The sequence below is a fragment of the Zalophus californianus genome, chromosome X (assembly GCF_009762305.2).
Source record: "Zalophus californianus isolate mZalCal1 chromosome X, mZalCal1.pri.v2, whole genome shotgun sequence".
Taxonomy (NCBI): domain Eukaryota; kingdom Metazoa; phylum Chordata; class Mammalia; order Carnivora; family Otariidae; genus Zalophus; species Zalophus californianus.
In genome coordinates this window covers 89193898-89211679 of record NC_045612.1, presented here as the reverse complement: position 1 = coordinate 89211679, position 17782 = coordinate 89193898, and the positions used below count along the sequence as shown (strand labels likewise).

General features: G+C 43.0%; 1 pseudogene; it reads right to left on the bottom strand.

The window, feature by feature from the left end:
- Positions 1-13175: 13175 nt before the first annotated feature.
- LOC113931334 lies at positions 13176-14845 on the bottom strand (annotated as a pseudogene).
- Positions 14846-17782: the final 2937 nt, after the last annotated feature.

The following is a 17782-nucleotide window of genomic DNA, read 5'->3' as shown; positions in this document are numbered from 1 at the left end:
TTCTTTCAAGGATTTGGGAAATCTTTGACAATGGTGTGGAAGTCAGCCCAAAACTAGGTTGTGGTTGGGGGTGCTGGATTTGGGTCAGGCCTTCTTGGAAGCGAGCAGGTGAAGGTCTGGGTCTAAAGGTGAGAGGCAGTTGAGGAGGGACAAAAGGAGAAAGGGAGGGCAGGGATCAGGAAAGGAGGGAGGCCAGAGAGAATGGGGTTATAAGAGGCCCAAACAGCTAGACAAGAGGGGAGTCAACCTTTGTGTAGGAAGAAAGCTGAAGTTGTTTAAAAGAGACCTTCAGAGACGGAAGTCTGTCTGAATTGCTCCTTTTTTCAGTGGCTTCTTCTTACATTTTAAAGGAAACCACCCATTTTAAGTGAGTTACTTTTCTTTGGTTCCAAGTTACCATGCAAATATACAAGTCTTGACTTGTCTCAAGAACCACCCCCCCTTTTGGAGCTCCCCATTGGAGTTCAATATATTCTTTCTTGAAGTCCCATCACTTAAGGAGGAACTTAACAGTTAGAATCATAGTGGCAGAACATATGACCCGTGGGGGTGGATGGGGGGGGGAGAAAGGTAGGGTTTGTGTTTTCCATAATAAAAGAGATCCTAGATGGAAGAAGGGGGAAGAGCCTTGTCCTACCTTAGGACTATCATCTAATTCTCTGCTTGCCCAGAGAATCCCAAAAGATGAAGGTAAATAGATGCAGCGAGTTATCAGACAAGAGGTCAACCTTTCAAAGAAATCCAAGCCTGAAATTTCCATGCAACAAGGAAAAACTGGAACACAAGATTGGAGGAGGACCCAACAGAGCTCACCAAGAAGGGAGGAAGCAAGGGTTCCTCAGCACCTTCTCTCCATCTCTGAAACCTCAGCAGGAGTCAGGGCTCATCTCGGCTCTATGTAAGTCATGGCATCCAACTGCCAAGAAACAAAAAATAGTTAAATGATCCAAATAGAGGTTGAAGGCTTTATTCAGATGATGGGCTTCAGCGAGCGCCTCAAAATTAGGTAACACTCTTCACTGAAGTAGTATTGGAGTTGCCATAGGACAAGGAGAGAGAGGTACGTGATTTTGGTCTTGTCCCAGGTTCCAGTTTTCTTTATCTGTAATTGCTGCAAAGCTTGCTATTGGAAAGATTGGGATGGAGTGGTTTCCGTGCCTCTGTCTCAGGTCACTGGTGCAATTTCATTTTGGCAGCTGACAGGATTCTTTGGCGAGCTCTTTGTAAGCCTGGATGGTTGTCTGTTGGCTATCTAATGTCAGGTAAGGTTCATGAGAGCAACACTTAGAAAAGCAGAAAAGGTCAGCAGAGAAGGGGGTGGGGGTGGGGTGGAAGGAACCGAGGCAAAAGTCTAAGCACAAAACACTGGGGTCTGTTTTAATTTTTTACCATAGGCAGTAATAACCTGGGTTCATTTAGGGGCAGGACCCAAGCAGGACATTTCTCCTTTAACCATTTGGTGACAATTGGGTTTGAGCCTGTGCTTTGCATCTAGTAAGACCTTGGCAATGGCCCTCCCAAATAGAGCAAGAGTCCTCTGGCCACTGCAGTAGCAGCTAAAGCAAACCCTAATGGGCAGGTTTTCTATTACTTAAACTGAAGCCAGCCAGGGAAAGGGAGGCAGAAAAACTGTTCAGACTAATTTTCTGGAACAATGCATTCCTGAACCCTGCCCAGCCCCACCCTTGCCCCACCCTAAGGCCCTGGCCGCTCCTGAACATGGAATTCACACACAAGCCAACGGCCAAGTTCAGAGCTGAGGAACACCTGTGTCTATGGGGAAATGAGCTGGTCTGATCTCTTCCCTCTTCCCAGAGGCTATAAACACTAGAGGCTCAGGCAGTCTTGCATTTCCCTGGCCAGCAGCAGGACACGGGCTGACTCATTGGCAAGCAGGCATTAAGCAGCTACTCTGGGCCAGCCTCAGTGAACACAAAAGTGAATAACACCGAGCTGTGAATAAACACTTGATAAATTTAGCTTTCCTCATACATTTCTCTGCTCAGCAATGAGCTCTTCCAGAATTGGCAGAATCCACCATTCACAGGATCTGAAGATCAGATCATTAAGAAGTTCAAAGTCCTAAAGCTTTATGTAAGGATGGTAAGGTAAGGAGGAAAGAGAGAACTTGAGAGGTCCAACTTTCTAGCTGATCAATGACTTCAGTCAAGATATCAGGGCTTTTCGTAAAAGCTACTGATGCAGCCCTAACACCACACCTTCTCTTTATTCTTGTTCTGGTTCCAATACTGGAAGGGTAATTCTTTTTCTTTTTATATTTGATCTTGAAGTGCCTTGGGTCAAGAAGGGGCTTTGACACATGGAGGATTACAAGTGCAAAACAAAGAGTGTATCAGAACAGATGTGTGGGGTCATTTCCCTGGTCTAGCTCACTTATCCAGGAACATTACAAAGCTCATCACCAGTCTCCATGAGGGTAGCTCATGGAGAGCTTCCAAGCTCTCCACGTGCTTCCAGGACTAGGCTATACCTGCCAAAGATTCTTTACCTGCAAAAGATTCTTTACCCCCTGCCTCTGATGGGGTTCCTAGAAGCAGTGGCTGACACAGGAATTTCTGTTGAAATGATGTATTGAAGAAGGGCTCTAGGCAGGGTAGGCGGGGTGGCTAGCAGGAATGTGATCTCAGCAGGAGACTAGCTTTAGCCTGATCCCACAGGGCAGCTCTGGCACACCAATCACACCCTTGTATGTTACTGGCCAAGGTCTGCTGTAGGCAAAGGGGCACGGAGATTGCCAGGCAATCTAGGGAAGAAGGCATCTGTAAGTTATCAGCTAACAGTTGCAGCAGCTGGAATATGAGTGTAAGGGCAGGAAAAAAGAATCTGGGTGAGGCATCAGCAGTCTCCACTACCACTCCCTCCATCACTATCTTCTAAATCAGGAGTCAGCAAACTTTCCATAAAGGGCCAAATTGTAAATAGTTTAAGCTCTTGCCATATGGTCCCTGTCACAACCACTCAGCTCTATCGTCGTAGCACAAAAGTAGCCATAGACAAAATGTAGATGAATGGACAAGATTGTGTTCCCATAAAATTTTATTTACAAAAACAGGCTACTGTGTCTTCCACCTGTCCTTTTGGAAACAAACTGTGATCTTGGTCTGCCACTGGCATTGGGTATGAGAGGCAGATGTGGACTGTGGTGAAGACCGGGCTTCTAACCACAGCCCTGTCTCTCCCCGGCTTTGGCTCTTTCACATATCCGTGCCAAAAACCCAATTCAAATGAGCTCAAGGAAAATAGAGTAAGGGGAAGGAGTACTTAGTGACTCAGGTAATCTAACCATGGGTGGGCTGGCCTCAGGAACAACAGTTCTAAGACCTCAAACTCTTTAGGACCTGCCCTCTACTTACTCAACATTTTGGCTTTGATCTCCTCTACTGTGAGTAAACTTGATTTCTTTTTTTTAAGATTTATTTATTTATTTGAGAGAGAGAGGGAGTTGGGGGGGTGGGTACAGAGGGAAAGGGAGAGAGAGAATCCTAAGCAGACTACCCACTGAGCACAAAGTCCAACACAGGGCTCAATCTCTAGACCCTGAGATCATGACCTGAGCCGAAATCAAGAGTCAGACGCTCAACCAACTCAGCCACTCAGGCGCCCCTCAGCAGACTTGATTTCTGCACCAGGGAACACGGCCTCTGGCAGTTCTGGACTCAAATATGAATGACCCTAGCCCTGGAAAGGAAAGAGGATCTTCTCTAGCTTGGGTGAGGTAAGAAGATCAGGGGAAGAAAATTGGATCAAGCGCCCATCCATGGATCCTTCACACTCCTTCCCCTCTCCATGGCCAGGATGATAGATAGGATATGACACAAGAAACGTGTTAAGGAAAGCCCGGATGTGGCCACTGGGGAATCATTTTGACCCAGAATCTGCCCCAAATTATGTCAATACAGTAACCTTGAGCTTCTAACCTCTGGAGCCTCAGTTTCTTCTCCCTCCTCTCTGCCTATGGTAAGATTTCAGTACTCAACAAATAGTTTTTGAGCACATGCTATGTGCCAGGTACTGTGCTAGGTAGGCAGTGTTCAGTTTGTATGAACAAGACAGAAATGTCTCTGTCTTCACTTAAATTCCTACAAGTGAGCTTTGCAAAACCCAGAACAGCAGGCCCAGATCTTGGTTCCAGCGGTTTGAGAATCACAAAACAAGGTATGTGGCTCTAAACAATGGTCCCCATTTTACTGTTTCCACTTATTTCCCCCTCATTATCTCTATCCTACTGCATTGTCCTCCATCATTCCACTGAAACTACCCTGAAAAAAGTCACGGTACTTTCTTATTGCCAAAATAAATGCACCATTTTTGTCCTCACTTGTATTGAATTTGGGTGCAGTTGGTGTAGCTGTCTACCGCCTAGGTTCTAAAACTGTCCTTTCTTAGAAGATAGGTATTCTTCTGGTTCTCCTCCTAGATACTTGAATGAGAGGTCAGTTAATTATGCTTTAAATTTTTTACTTTCTATGCTTTTTTAAAATAAATATGAGGTTTTATACTGAACATTTAATCTTCAAAATAAAGTAATTTAAGTTAAATAAGGTTAATCAGAAAGTTAAAAAGTCTAGGATTCAAGAGAAAATGGTGGGGTTTTTTTTTAAGATTTTATTCATTTATTTGAGAGACAGAGCACAAGCAGGGACAGAGGCAGAGGGAGAAGCAGGCTCCCCACTGGGCAGGGAGCCCCATGCAAGGCTCAATCCCAGAACTCTGGGATCATGACCTGAGCTGAAGACAGACGCTTAACCGACTGAGACATCCAGGCGGCCCAGAAAATGGGTTTTAATCTAAACTTAATTCTATCTAGCTAACAGGATAAATTCTGTACATTTCATTGACTCAAGAAGAGAGGATATTGCTAGATTCAACCTAATAAACATTGACTATACATTCTCTGCCCCAGATATATAATACTAGGCATTAGAGGTATAGAGATGATGGAGAGTCTGCCAAGAGCTTTCACAAAGAGTATCGGTGGAGGGGCTGGGAAGCTCCTGTAGATGAGATCATTGTCTTGAACTATGAGCAAGTGTTGAGCAGGCAAACAGTGTGGCATGTCAAACAGGGCCAGGGCAGGTATATCAGAAAACAGCAAAGTTGGTGCTGGGAGTCCTGAAGAGGTCCTCATGACTGAAGTGTGAAGTTTAGGAGTAGGGACAGTGGGGCCAAGATGAGGCCAGAAGGAAGAGAGGAGCCCAATCAAGGAAGGAAATATGAAATTTGAACTTCTTTATGGAGGCAATAGGGGGACAGTAGAGCTGGGGTTCCTTAATCTGTTAAGGCTTAATCAGCTTAAGGCTGTTATATGGTTGACCATCTTTTTATATGGGTTAGCCACTTCAATTTCTACTGGGTTGCCTATTTTTTTCTTATGAATTGGGAAGGCTTTATATAATCTGGATCTTAATAATTTGCCTGCCTTCCAACGTTGCAAATATTTTCTTTCAGTTTCTCACTAATTTTTTATGCTTGCTTATGTGTCTTTGCCATACAGAAGGTCTGTAGTTTCATATAGATACCTGGTCTTTCACTTTAGTGAATTCAGAGAATTAATCTTGTGTCTTAAAAAAAATCCCTCTCCATTTTAAATGTGAAAAATATTCTCTTGTCTAATTTTATAGTCTTGTTGTTATGGTTAGCTCTTTATTCTAGCTGGGGAATTATTTTTGTGCATGGTATAAGGTAGATATCTAACTTTTTTTCTAAAGAAAGAACCATCTTTCACAACACCATTTATTGTACAGTCTATTATATTCCACAGTATGAAATGCCATCTTAATCACATTCTAAATATTCCAGATTTCCCTATGCACATTAATTTATATCAGTAAATATGTATAAAATTGAAAAACACCAAAACTTCAATTAGAAAACGGTCAAAAGACATAAACAGACAATCCATAGAGAATATATTTGGTTTATCTCCAACCTCAATAGAAACATAAAGTACTGATTAAAATAATAAAATAAAATAGTTTATTTTTAGATCAGCAAAATGTCACACTAGTGATTAAAAATAAGCCAGTTGGTAAAGGTACATTTTATATATTTTTTTAAGATTTTATTTATTGGACAGAGAGAGACACAGCGAGAGAGGGAACACAAGCAGGGGGAGTGGGAGAGGGAGAAGCAGGTTTCCCGCGGAGCAGGGAGCCAGATGCGGGGCTCGATCCCAGGACCCTGGGATCATGACCTGAGCCGAAGGCAGACGCTTAACGACTGAGCCACCCAGGCGCCCCAGTAAAGGTACATTTTAATGAACATTCTCATTCTCTTCTGATGAGAATGTAAATTGGTACAATCTTCTATCCCTAAAGCATTAATTCTCATTAGCACAACAAATCATCCTTTAGCAATGCATTCTAAAGAAATAGTCAGAGATTCAGTCAAGGATTTATATAAAGGATGTTCATCACAGTTATATTTAAAACCATGATAAATTTAAAGCAACCTAAATGTTGTACAATACAGATTAGTTAATTATGGTACAAGCATATGAGAGAATATTATGCTTTTATAGTTCTATTTTTAAAAACAGTTTATCAGTAAGGAAAATGTTTTTGCATGACTCAATATCCATTCATTAATAAGAAGTCTTGTCAAGTTAATTTCATTTCTTTTTTAAAGGAAGGGACAAGTAGACTAATATGTAAGTGGAATTCAACACATTTAAAGGGTGTTTAGGGGCACCTGGGTGGCTCAGTCGTTGAGCGTCTGCCTTCGGCTGGGGTCATGATCCCAGGGTCCTGGGATCGAGCCCTGCATCAGGCTCCCTGCCCGGCGGGAAGCCTACTTCTCCCTCTCCCACTCCCCCTGCTTGTGTTCCTGCCCTTCTGTCTCTCTCTATGTCAAATAAATAAATAAAATCTTTAAAAATAAAAATAGAGGGTGTTTAGAACCCCTAACATACATGTATAGAATTCCTGGTACACCTCGTGGGTTATAGTTGCCAGGTACTAGACATATAGATGTAAATAAAATGTAATCCCTGGCCTCAAGAAATTCATAATACAACGATAGAAGATAACAAACAAATGGAAAATTATAATACAGTGTTGTGAATGCAAGAGTATTCAGACTCATCCCATAAGAGAGCACAGAAATAGGTATGAACTCTGTCCAGAGGCATCGGGGCAGAATGACATAGAACTAGTGTATCTAGATTTCTGCAAGATGTTTCAGAAGTACTCTCCCATTCTCTGTATGGATCTCAATGGAAAATGCTGGAAGGATAGCAAATCAATTTGATAGGTCCATTGCAAAACTGTATCTGATAATCACTCTCTACTAGCATACTTCAGGATGCTGCACTTGATCTTTCTGATCCCTCCAAAAATGTTTTAAATGATTTGGATGAAGACACAAAATATACGCTTTAAGCATTTACAAATGACTCAAAGATGGGAGGAATAGTTAACATAAAAGTTGAGGGCATCAAGAGTCAAGAAATATCTGGCAAAGCTTAATGATGGACCTCACCGACAGGATGAGAGTTAACCAGAATACAAAGTCCCACATTTAATTCAAAGAATGGGTTAGCCTAGAGTAGGTAAGAGTTTATATTTTAGAAGACCACGGGAGTCTCAACATCATACTGGAAATCCTAGCTAATGCAATAAGAGAAAAGGAAATAAAAGGTTTACAGATTGGGAAGAAAGAAATAAAACTGTCTTTGTTCAGAGGTAACATGATCATCTATGTAGAAAATCTGAAAGAATCAACAAAAAAACTTCTGGAACTAATAACCAGTTACACTAGAGTGGTAAGATACCAGGTTAACACACAAAAGTCAATAGCTTTCCTGTATACCGGCAATTAACAAGTGGAATTTGAAATTAAAAACACAGTATCATTTCCATTCATACTCCAAAAAAATGGAGTACTTAGTTATAGATTTAACAAAATATGTACAAGATACATATAAGGAAAACTATAAAACTCTGATAAATGAAATCAAAAAAGAAGTAAATGCAGTAATATTCTAAGTAAATGGAGACATATTCAATATTCATGGGTAGGAAGAGTCAATATTGTCAAGATGCCAGTTCTTCCCAATTTGATCTATTGATTCAATGCAATCACAATCAAAATCTCATAAAGTTATTTTGTGGATGTCAACAAACTAATTCTAAAGTTTATATGAAGAGGCAAAAGACCCAGGAGAGCTAACACAATATTCAAGGCGAAAACAAAGCTGGAAGACTGACACTACTCAAGTTCAAGACTTACTACAAAGCTACACTACTCAAGATAGTGTGTTATTAGCAAAAGAATAGATAAATGGATCAAAGGAACAAAATAGAGAGCCCAGAAATAGACCTACATAAATATAATAAGCTGATCTTTGACAAAGGAGCAAAGGCCCAGTCAAAGGAGCAAAGATAGTCTCTTCAACAAATGGTACCAAAACAACTGTATATTCACATGAAAAAAAAATGAATCTAGGCTCAGACCTTATACGCTTCACAAAAATTAACACAAAATGGATCAGAGACCTAAATGTAAAATGCAATATGGCAGAATATCAAAATAAAGTCCTAGAAAATAACATAGGAAAAAATCTAGATGACCTTGAGTTTGGCAATAACTCTTTGGATGCCACACCAAAGGTATGATCCAGAAAAGAAATAATTAATAAGCTGGGCTTCATTAAAAATAACATTTCTGCTCTGAGTAAAACACTGTCAAGAGGATGAAAAGACAAGCCACAAACCAGGAAAGGATATGTGTAAAAAACATACCAGATAAAGGACTGCTATCCAAACTATGCAAAGAACTCTTAAAATTCAACAGTAAGAACACAAACAACCCAATTAAAAACTGGGCTAAAGATCTTAACAGACAGCTCAGCAAATAAGATATACAGATGGCAATTAAGCATATGAAAAGATGTTTTACATCCTATGTCATCAGGGAAATAAAAATTAAAACAAGAATGAGATGTCACTACACAGCTGTTAGAATGGCCAAACTCTAGAACACTGACAATGCCCAGTGCTGGCAAGGATGGGGAGCAACAAGAATTCTCATTCATTGCTGGTGAGAATGTAAGTGGTGCAACCACTTTGGAAGACAATTTGGTGGTTTCCTACAAGGCTAAACATACTTTTACCATATGATCTAGCAATCATGCTCTCGGGTATTTACCCAAAGGAGTTAAAAACACACAAAAACCTGCACATGGATATTTATAGCACCTTTACTCATAATTGCCAAAACTTGGAAGCAACAAAGATGTCCTTCAGTAGGTAAGTACATAAATAAACTGTGGTACATCCAGGAGGTGGAATATTATTCAACACTAAAAATAAATGAGTTACCAAGCCACGAAAAAACACAAGGAAACTTAAATGCATATACTAAGTGAAAGAAGCCAATCTGAAGAGGCTGCATATTGTATGATTCCAACACTATGACATTCTGGGAAAAGCAAAACTATGGAGACAGTAAAAAGATCAGTGGTTGCCAGGGGTTGGGGGGAGGAAAAGGTGAACAGGCAGAGTACAGAGGATTTTCAGGGCAGTGAAACTACCCTGTAAAACTATACTATACTATACTATACTATACTATACTATACTATACTATACTATACTAGTGGATCATGTCATTATACATTTGTTCAAATCTATAGAATACACACCAAGAACAAACCCTAATGTAAACCACGGGCTCTGGATGATGATGATGTATCATTGTGGGTTCATCCATTGTAACAAATGCACCATTCTGATGGGGGATGTTGATAGTGTGGGAGGCTCTGCATGTATGGGGGCATAGGTTATGTAGGAAATCTCTACCTTCTGCTCAGCTTTGCTGTGATTCTAAAATTGCTCTAAAAAATAATTTTTTAAAAAGATGAAGGCATTTTGAGTGCAAGTTCAGTGCAATCTTAGAGGACACCAATGCATTTCTGTTCAAGACATGAGACGTGCCAGCATTATGGTCATCTGTAGTGGATGAACCACACCTGAAACAAGACAGGTATCTCCCTTCAAGGAAGGACCGTTCCTTGCCAGATCACACTGGACACAAAGGAGAAGACTGGGAATGTTCCATGTGAGAAAGAGAACCTGAGAATCATTCCCAAATGTCTGATGGATCGCTTATTTTACATGGCAACATAGAGGAGACGGGGAATGTTAGAAGGGGGTATATTTCTCAACACTTGAGAAAGCACTTATGAGCACTTTATGACAGGTGGTGCATCTGAATAATACTGTTGAAGACTCACGCTGTGTCATGGAATTTTTCTTTTAATCCTCACTCCGTTTTATGAAGTCAGTATTACCATTACCCTCATATTACACACATAAAATAGATTTGCTGAATTGAATGAAAATTTATATAAGCTGCCCATAAATAAAACAGATTACCTTCAAGGCAGTAAGTATCCAGGTTGACGCAGAGGGCATGTAGCTCTGGGTCCCTTCGAGTCTAAAATGCTGTAATTCTATGATTAGATGAACTCAAGATCATGTGGGACACAGTTTCCCTGTTCAGGGAAAGTGTGTGAAAATTTGCTAGATAGTCATTCAAAATGAAGCAAGAATGAAGAGTCTTTCTGTGTAGCCCTTGTCCTTCCAGCAGGAGCAAATAGTCATGTTTTTCTTCCAGAGACAGCCCCAGATCTATCAACTTGCTGAGCCACCTTGCACACCGTGGTGGGTGAATTCAATGCCTAGATCCATTGCCTGGTGGAACTCAGATGCCCACGTTTCTCCCACACCAATGTCTTTGGTGTGGTGACAGTTCAAATGCCATGGCTTCCACCTCTGTGTTCCTGACTGGTCTTCCTATTCCTCGGCTGAGATGGGAGTCTTATCCGCCATACATTTGACATTTTTGAGCATATAATATGCACTAGGTCCCATGTAACTTGTCCAAAAAGCCCATAATAATAGTAAATACTATTGTTATTCCATCTGTTAAGTAAGCTCTACACCCAGCACGGGGCCTGAACTCATGACCCTGAGATCAAGAGTCACATGCTCTACTGACTGAGTGAGCCAGGTGCCCCATTGTTATTACCATCTTATAGATGTAGAAACTGAGGTTTAGCAAGTCCCTGAAGTACCAGGACTACTACAGGCTGGACCTAGGATTCAAACCTGGATCTATTGATGTCCAAATCCATGCTCTTACCCATCATCTCCTGGAATTAGTTCTCGTGGCGAAGACCCTCATATCTTGCCTAAGTGTTACCATGCTTAGGATCATGGATGGATTGGTTATCTATAACCATGGAGCTTCTACTCACAGGAATTGCACATGAAATATCTCAGGGCTATGCCCCGCCAGCTAGATTAGATGCCACAGAGATTGACTTCTGAACCTGTAGCAGGCCACCTTGCTGTCCTTTAGAACCAACCACCAAGGCCAAATTGGTTTCTCCTAAACCCCCTTCCATTGGCCCATATTGCTAGATTCCCACCAGAAACTAATAAAGATGATAAGGATGGAGGAAAGGGAGACGATGTGTGAATAAAAAGTGAAATAGTCTGAAAATTTTCACATCCTTTAAGCCCTTGAAATATAACTGAAATTGTTATCAGAAGTAACTGGGGGAAATTTGGAGTAAAAGTTTATGTGAAGCTTGAAGGAATGGAGAAAGATCTAACAAGAGCATCAGCAGAAACGGTAAAGAAGTAATGATATATTTTATGCAAGACCCTATTGGAAAAGGGAAGCATATGGAAGAAGCCACAGCAGGTTACTAACAGCAGGTGGGTAAATTTTCACCTTGTGAAGAAAGTCTACGGAGATCCCAAGTGAGCTATAGACGCATTCCCATTTTGAGTCCAGCACATATCTCAGTCCCACAAACCCTGAGCCTGGACTGGGGATTGGCAATGCTTGGTGGTTCAAGTTCCCTGGCAAAAGGCTTGGAAGAGTCAAAGAGGTTTAGTGGTCTTATCTCAGCATCAGACATGGTTACACATCAAGGAGCTGAGATACTTGAGCCCTGGGGAGACTTTCACTTATGTGAAGAAGACCTCTGCCTGTTCCTGGAGTTCTGGGAATTTGCTGGTCCTGCACCGTGAAGGCATTCTCAGACCTACACACCACCTTCTGGAGCTGAAAACAGCTACCTATAGTGGGATGCCGGAGCTGAGATAAAGGCAATGACCAAGGGAAGATCTCGGGAAATGATGTGACTGGCCATGCTGTGTGTGAGCAGCAAGAAAGATGTCAATGAGTGTTTCCATCCAGAAGGCCTGTAAAATCTCTAGAGAAGGTCTGTAAAGATATTGAACCGGTTAGTGGAAAGACACAATTGACTACAATTATCATTCAATTGTCATAATGAGTGTTGTAAACTCATTATGAGAGTACAAGCCTGCTGACCAATGACATCCTTGCTATAATTAATTTTTTAACACATTGCTCTTGTATTCAATGGCTCCCCTTTAACATGGTGCTGAACCATAAGCCAAAAAAATCCCAGAGAAATTTCTGCAGATAAACCAGTGAAGAGAATGCACATTATACATTATTGTCAACATAATCACTCCATGAGGAGGGAAGGGGAGAAAAAAGGAAGTAGAATGAAAAACAAGGGGCTCAAACCCCTAAACACTGCAAAACATTCAGATGCTTGGGATTAAAATAAAATGTAAAAGGGATCTTCCCTTCCCCTCCAGGAAGGAAGGGAACAAATGGAATCTGAGGCAGCTTAGGTGCTCAGGAAGCATGGAAAGGACTCTCCAGTGTGGCAGACAAGCCAAAGGTGGCTTGAGTGGCCCCACCTACCACTGGCAGGAGCTCTAAGATGGATGTCAACCCCAGACCCAGAAATTAACCCACTATTCTACAAAGGTGGCAGAGACAAAAATCTCACAGCACAAAAAAAAAAAAAAAAAAGTAATGGCAACCTTGAAAATCTTAGAACCAAAAGGCCCCCCTCCCCCATAACTGGCCTGACATTAATGGCCAAAGCTATGCCTAAAACCATTTGCTCCCTCCTCTCCTTGGGAAGAAAAGAATAAGGAATGGACAGAAAGGAAAGGAATCTAACTGCAGCAGCAGATCAGGGAAGAGCGTCCCCTTGGACACTCTGAAGGAAGGAAGAGATAAGGAAATAACAAGAGAAAGAGAAAAAAATTAATACAAATTCCATGATATGGAGCCCCCGTGTTCCAACTCTGTCCACAAACTCAGGCTGCTTTGCCGAGCCAGCCTGTCCACCAGGGGCGCTGCTGAGGCTCTGACTGGAAAGGTCACCAATAGGCTCACTCTGATGGTTCAGGCAGGCCATTGTTGCTGCGGGGAGGGACCTTTGCCGCCCTGGCAAGGGGGTGCTGAAAGACATACTGCTGTTGAGCAGAGAGGGTGTGGCAGAGGCTGCTACTGCTGTTGCTGCCATGGGAGGAAAGGACTGAGGTGGGGGGGCTGCCCACTGGGAGGCAGTGGCGACATCATGCCCATAGGTGGTGGTGGCATCATAACTTTTCCTTGATGTGAGCAATAGACCCCAGAGCCCACAGGCATACTTCCCAGGTATTGATCCTTTGGAGGAGAGCCATGGTGCCCAGGTGGGTGGGGGCCCTGTTTCATCTGTGGTGGTGGTGGCTGCATCCAAGGGAGTGGGGGGTCCATTAGGGTTATGCTGCATGGGATGCCCGGCATGCCCACCTGTCAGGCTGGGTAATGGGTGTGGGAGACTGTGGGGGCCACCTCCAGGCCCACCAGGACCACCTCTGTGCATGCCATGGTAGGGCCAATTCTCTGAAGCGCCAGAATTCATCATCCAGGGTGGGCAGCTCTGGGTAGTGGACATGAGAGACGGTGGAGGTGGGTTGTTGGCGGGAGCAGCAGGCCCAGGTGCACTGGTTAGGGGCGTGGTAGTGGGCTCAGAAGTGGAGCCCACAGGCACTTCACCCGGTTCAGCCATGAGGGACAAATATTCTTCATCTATCCATCCTTTATGCTGAGCTGACTGGGGGTCAGCAGGCCTTTGGAATTTGCAATCAGAAGCAGTGTGGCCACACTTGGTACTCACTGTGGTACTGGTAATGCTGCTGGTCTCTGAGCTCTGCCAGGGTCCTACGATCCTGCTCTCCTCTTCCTGAAGGGTCCCATTCAAGCAAGCCAACTACCGAAGCTGCATCTTCCATAGATCATTCTGGTCCTCAGGGGTCTCACTACCCTGTTTCAGGATGTTTCTTATCTGTTCCATGGCTTTCTGCACATTCTCCATGATGTTGGCGGTAACTAGGGCATGAAATGGCTCACCTTCTGCAGGCAACATCTGGCCATCTTTGCGCCCAGCTTTCTCTTCTTTGACAGACCCTTTTCCCCAGACCATAATCTTGGTATTACACTCCTTTTATGTGTCCTCTCTGGGCCCAATCAGCAGTCCCACAAAGTTGATTTCTGGGTACGTATCTTGTGGAATCATTATTATTTTATCACTCACACATGTTTTTAGAGGTTTATAATCTGCAGGAGGCTTAAAATCGGGGTTGAGGGCAACCATCTCTATGATGAGGTTGCGCCGCTCCTCTTCAGGTATTTTGCCAGTGTGGAACTCACGAGCATTAAGCCTCGTCCCCTTGCTATTATAGATGGGCTCAGGTGAAGGGGACCTGTCCTCAGGGTTAGGGGGGATGCTCAGGTCTCCTGTGTACAGTTTATGAGTCAGGTGTTCTATCTGCAGTTGCACTATATAAGCTCTTTCTTGTTCCCAAGTAAGTCCAGGGGGCAAAATTGTAGGCATTCCTGGATTCCCCATCTTCTGTCTCATTGTATCTTGGTTCCAGTGGCTCCTCTTCCGCTTCATACTTGGGAAGGCCGGCAGCATCCTGGCATGCGCTCTGGTCACCATGGCGCCCCCCAGACCGGGCAGTGGTGGCTTCTTCTTTGTGAACCTTCCAGGGGGAGGGGACCTGACTACGTTGCCGTGGAGCATGTGGAGCCCATCTCTCACACCCCCAGCAGTGGCTGGGCCAGATGTACTGGCCCATTTTTTGAAAATGTTTGTTATAAAGCAGTAAGCCTCTGGTTGCCTAGGTGACTCAATCAGTTAAGTGTCTGCCTTTGGCTCAGGTCATGATCTCGGGGTTCTGGGATTGAGCCGTGTTGGGGCTCCCTGCTCAGCAGGGAGTCTGCTTGTCCTTCCTCCTGTCCCTCTTCCTCTCCCTTTGCCACTCCCCTTGCTTGTGCACTCTCTCTCTCTCAAATAAATAAAATTTTTTTTAAAAAGCAGTAAGCTTCATCATCTCCTGTGAGATCATCATAAATTACCTGTTACTAAGGAGAGTTAAATACTAAAATATTTTATTTACTTATATTCAAATATTCAAAGTTATCCCAATAATAATGTTATTAGTACTGTAGCAGACACTGTTATTGCCCTACCCAAAGCCCCTTGGCCTTCATCTCTACACACTAAAGGCTGTCTGCTGTGAGTATCTGTGACTTTCTGCCTGAGAGTGGTTTGCTGGCTACCAGAGCATTCGCAACCCTGTGCATGGCAAAATGAAAGTGCTGAAAAATTAATGTCCCCCGGGTAGCCTTCAACCAAAGAGGGATAGGCATTAGTAGTTAAATACCCCAGCTTTCTATCCCCTTGGTTGAGATAACTCTGAGGTGTATCTTCTACACTGGCTCTTAGAGTTCCACAGTGGGATGGCTTTCCAGTTTCCCACGGTGGTAACTTGCAAAAAGACCTTTTGTTGCCTTCTTTCCTTTCCCTGTTTTCTTTCCCCAATTCCCAAGCAGCACTTTCTGGGATTCCCTCCCAAATTAACAATTACCACTCTAATCTTTGTCTTAGGGTCTAGTTCTGGGGTAAACCCAACTAAGGCACCTACTTCTTTTCTCTGACATACTTTGCTGGATGGGAGAGCCAGTGGACTGTAAAGTAGACATCCATTGCCCTGAGTACACCCATGGAAATATGGTATATGTCATCTGTGTTACAGTAGAGCAAAGGATTATCATAAACTTGTAACTGATTGACCATGACACAAGAAGAGATTTCATCTCCATAGAGGATGGGACCCTGGAGAACAGTGCCACACTTTATGATCTCTCTCTACTCCCAGTCCAGTCCCAGGCTTCAAGAGCATTAGTTGGTACAAAAATGCTTGAGAATACCCTTTAGTTTTTTAAAAGATTTTATTTATTTATTTGACAGAGAGAGAGACAGCGAGAGAGGGAACACAAGCAGGGGGAGTGGGAGAGGGAGAAGCAGGCCTCCTGCCGAGCAGGGGGCCCGATGCGGGGCTCCATCCCAGGACCCTGGGATCATGACCTGAGCTGAAGGCAGATGCTTAACAACTGAGCCACCCAGGTGCCCCTGAGAATACCCTTTATTTCTGATAAGCACCAGTTGTGAGCACAAGGAGACAAAAATTAGAATTATTTCCTTGTTTGGGAACTTTTGCTTTTCTTCCTTCCTTCCTTCCTTCCTTCCTTCCTTCCTTCCTTCCTTCCTCTTTTTTCTTTTTTTTTTAAGATTTTATTTATTTATTTGACACAGAGAGACACGGCAAGAGGGAACACAAGCAGGGGGAGTGGGAGAGGGAGAAGCAGGCTTCCCGCGGAGCAGGGAGCCCGATGCGGACTCAATCCCAGGACGCTGGGATCATGACCCAAGCAGAAGGCAGAAGCTTAACCAACTGAGCCACCCAGGCATTTCTTTTTCTTTCTTTCTTTCTTTTCTTTCTTCCTTCCTTCCTTTCTTTCTTTCTTTCTTTCTTTCTTTCTTTCTTTCTTTCTTTCTTTCTTTCTTTCTTTCCTTCTTTCTTTCCTTCTTTCTTTCCTTCTTTCTTTCCTTCTTTCTTTCTTTCTCTCTTTCAAGATAGGTGAGGCAGCTCAACCACAACTTGTAGTATGATGTAATAAAGACCTCCAAACATCCACTCCTCATAAAAGCAAGAAGAACACTGGATAAAATGATCATAATCAATATTTTCAGGACTCTGGAAATTAATTAAAGGCTTACAACAATATTAGGAATGTTTATTCAAGAAAAGTGGCTGAATCTTGGTAAGAACAACAAATACTGTGGCATTTTTAACTTGCCCTAATCCCACCCCTTCTCTCCATTTCCACAGTAGCCTTGAAAACCCATGAAATCACAATCATGGGAGCTGGGAAACCTGACAGCTTAGCATTCACTGGAGGGAGAATAGAACAGCCTTGAAAAGTCCCTAAAAAACCCAACCCCAGAGAATTGTCATTATTTGACCTGTCTGGCAATTCACTAAAAAGCTCCATTCATAGAGCTCATCTTTATTTGACCTGACTCAGAACTTTCTCTGTGCAAACAACTCTATCTGCAGGGCACTGAAAAAGCAATCATTGACAATTATTTAAAATCACAGCTGCCCGAGATGGTATTTCAAGCTGGGGTTAACAAGAGGCTGACCAACAACTTTAAAAGAAAAAACCGGGGAATAAGATTTCTGTAGGGTGCTTTGAAAAGCTCTGACATATTATCAGGAATCAAGAGGGCCACATGAGGGACACCTGGGTGGCTCAGTCAGTTCAATGTCTGCCTTTGGCTCAGGTCATGATCCTGGGGTCCTGGGATGGAGCCCCACATTGGGGTCCCCGCTCAGTGGGGAGTCTGCTTCTCCCTCTGCCTGACGCTCCCCCTTGCTTGTGCGCTCTCTCATTCTGACAAATAAATAAATAAAATCTTTAAAAAAAAAAAAAAGGCCACATGAATGTGGTGGGCTTGCCCAAGCCCAAAAAAGACCTCAGAAGGACCTAAACTCTTACCTTTGGCCAATATTGAGGCTCTTCACAAGCA